The 2500-nt window shown below is 49.0% G+C and overlaps 8 non-coding genes across 8 annotated transcripts; all 8 read right to left on the minus strand.

Moving 5' to 3' along the window:
- Positions 1 to 37: 37 nt before the first annotated feature.
- LOC128463974 (5S ribosomal RNA) lies at positions 38 to 156 on the minus strand. Its single transcript, XR_008343837.1, has one exon. It is a non-coding gene; the product is annotated as a 5S ribosomal RNA (ribosomal RNA).
- Positions 157 to 368: 212 nt separating this feature from the next.
- Positions 369 to 484, minus strand: LOC128465505 (5S ribosomal RNA). The gene has a single exon (XR_008345280.1). It is a non-coding gene; the product is annotated as a 5S ribosomal RNA (ribosomal RNA).
- Positions 485 to 714: 230 nt separating this feature from the next.
- Positions 715 to 833, minus strand: LOC128463621 (5S ribosomal RNA). The gene has a single exon (XR_008343506.1). It is a non-coding gene; the product is annotated as a 5S ribosomal RNA (ribosomal RNA).
- Positions 834 to 1072: 239 nt separating this feature from the next.
- LOC128462450 (5S ribosomal RNA) lies at positions 1073 to 1191 on the minus strand. The gene has a single exon (XR_008342399.1). It is a non-coding gene; the product is annotated as a 5S ribosomal RNA (ribosomal RNA).
- Positions 1192 to 1391: 200 nt separating this feature from the next.
- On the minus strand, positions 1392 to 1510 carry LOC128465149 (5S ribosomal RNA). The gene has a single exon (XR_008344943.1). It is a non-coding gene; the product is annotated as a 5S ribosomal RNA (ribosomal RNA).
- A 188-nt stretch (positions 1511 to 1698) lies between these two features.
- Positions 1699 to 1817, minus strand: LOC128465230 (5S ribosomal RNA). The gene has a single exon (XR_008345019.1). It is a non-coding gene; the product is annotated as a 5S ribosomal RNA (ribosomal RNA).
- Positions 1818 to 2029: 212 nt separating this feature from the next.
- LOC128465507 (5S ribosomal RNA) lies at positions 2030 to 2145 on the minus strand. Its single transcript, XR_008345282.1, has one exon. It is a non-coding gene; the product is annotated as a 5S ribosomal RNA (ribosomal RNA).
- Positions 2146 to 2369: 224 nt separating this feature from the next.
- Positions 2370 to 2488, minus strand: LOC128463623 (5S ribosomal RNA). Its single transcript, XR_008343507.1, has one exon. It is a non-coding gene; the product is annotated as a 5S ribosomal RNA (ribosomal RNA).
- Positions 2489 to 2500: the final 12 nt, after the last annotated feature.

Consider the following 2500-nt stretch of genomic DNA (forward strand, 5'->3'; position numbering starts at 1 on the left):
GCAAAAAGCTCTCCCCGGACTGTGAGAAAAAATTAAAAGCCTACAACACCTGGTATCCCCAGGCGGTCTCCCATCCAGGTACTAACCAGGCCCAACCCTGCTTAGCTTCCGAGATCAGACGTGATCGGGCGCTTCCAGGGTGGTATGGCCGCAGGTGCGAATGTTTTTTATTTTACTTCTCTTATTCTGTTGCTGCTGCTGCTGCTGCTGCTGCTGCTGCTGCTGCTGCTTGTCGTCAGACAGAAAGAATTATAAGCCCTGGGACAGGACAGAGAAGGTGAGAAGGTCCAAATAAGGGTTTAAAGCTTTGATGATGAGCAAGAAACACATGGCAAAAAGCTCTCCCCGGACTGTGAGAAAAAATTAAAAGCCTACACCTGGTATTCCCAGGCGGTCTCCCATCCAGGTACTAACCAGGCCCAACCCTGCTTAGCTTCCGAGATCAGACGAGATCAGGCGCTTTCAGGGTGGTATGGCCACAGGTGTGAAAGTGTTTTATTTTACTTCTCTTATTCTGTTGCTGCTGCTGCTGCTGCTGCTGCTGCTGCTGCTGCTGCTGCTGCTGCTGCTTGTCGTCGTCGTCAGACAGAAAGAATTATAAGCCCTGGGACAGGACAGAGAAGGTGAGAAGGTTCAAATAAGGGTTTAAAGCTTTGATGATGAGCAAGAAACACATGGCAAAAAGCTCTCCCCGGACTGTGAGAAAAAATTAAAAGCCTACAACACCTGGTATTCCCAGGCGGTCTCCCATCCAGGTACTAACCAGGCCCAACCCTGCTTAGCTTCTGAGATCAGACGAGATCGGGCGCTTTCAGGGTGGTATGGCTGCAGGTGTGAAAGCTTTTTATTTTACTTCTCTTATTCTGTTGCTGCTGCTGCTGCTGCTGCTGCTGCTGCTGCTGCTGCTGCTGCTGCTGCTGCTGCTGCTGCTGCTGCTGTCATCAGACAGAAATAATTTTAAGCCCTGGGACAGGACAGAGAAGGTGAGAAGGTTCAAATAAGGGTTTAAAGCTTTGATGATGAGCAAGAAACACATGGCAAAAAGCTCTCCCCGGACTGTGAGAAAAGAAAAAGCCTACAACACCTGGTATTCCCAGGCGGTCTCCCATCCAGGTACTAACCAGGCCCAACCCTGCTTAGCTTCCGAGATCAGACGAGATCGGGCGCTTTCAGGGAGGTATGGCCGCAGGTGTGAAAGTTTTTTATTTTACTTCTCTTATTCTGTTGCTGCTGCTGCTGCTGCTGCTGCTGCTTGTCATCAGACAGAAATAATTATAAGCCCTGGGACAGGACAGAGAAGGTGAGAAGGTTCAAATAAGGGTTTAAAGCTTTGATGATGAGCAAGAAACACATGGCAAAAAGCTCTCCCCGGACTGTGAGAAAAAATTAAAAGCCTACAACACCTGGTACTCCCAGGCGGTCTCCCATCCAGGTACTAACCAGGCCCAACTCTGCTTAGCTTCCGAGATCAGACGAGATTGGGCGCTTTCAGGGTGGTATGGCTGCAGGTGTGAAAGTTTTTTATTTTACTTCTCTTATTCTGTTGCTGCTGTTGCTGCTTGTCGTCAGACAGAAAGAATTATAAGCCCTGGGACAGGACAGAGAAGGTGAGAAGGTTCAAATAAGGGTTTAAAGCTTTGATGATGAGCAAGAAACACATGGCAAAAAGCTCTCCCCGGACTGTGAGAAAAAATTAAAAGCCTACAACACCTGGTATCCCCAGGCGGTCTCCCATCCAGGTACTAAGCAGGCCCAACCCTGTTTAGCTTCCGAGATCAGACGTGATCGGGCGCTTTCAGGGTGGTATGGCCGCAGGTGCGAATGTTTTTTATTTTACTTCTCTTATTCTGTTGCTGCTGCTGCTGCTGCTGCTGCTGCTGCTGCTGCTGCTTGTCGTCAGACAGAAAGAATTATAAGCCCTGGGACAGGACAGAGAAGGTGAGAAGGTCCAAATAAGGGTTTAAAGCTTTGATGATGAGCAAGAAACACATGGCAAAAAGCTCTCCCCGGACTGTGAGAAAAAATTAAAAGCCTACACCTGGTATTCCCAGGCGGTCTCCCATCCAGGTACTAACCAGGCCCAACCCTGCTTAGCTTCCGAGATCAGACGAGATCAGGCGCTTTCAGGGTGGTATGGCCACAGGTGTGAAAGTGTTTTATTTTACTTCTCTTATTCTGTTGCTGCTGCTGCTGCTGCTGCTGCTGCTGCTGCTGCTGCTGCTGCTTGTCGTCGTCGTCAGACAGAAAGAATTATAAGCCCTGGGACAGGACAGAGAAGGTGAGAAGGTTCAAATAAGGGTTTAAAGCTTTGATGATGAGCAAGAAACACATGGCAAAAAGCTCTCCCCGGACTGTGAGAAAAAATTAAAAGCCTACAACACCTGGTATTCCCAGGCGGTCTCCCATCCAGGTACTAACCAGGCCCAACCCTGCTTAGCTTCTGAGATCAGACGAGATCGGGCGCTTTCAGGGTGGTATGGCTGCAGGTGTGAAAGTTTTT

This window comes from Spea bombifrons, chromosome 9 (assembly GCF_027358695.1).
Source record: "Spea bombifrons isolate aSpeBom1 chromosome 9, aSpeBom1.2.pri, whole genome shotgun sequence".
NCBI classification, from domain to species: domain Eukaryota; kingdom Metazoa; phylum Chordata; class Amphibia; order Anura; family Pelobatidae; genus Spea; species Spea bombifrons.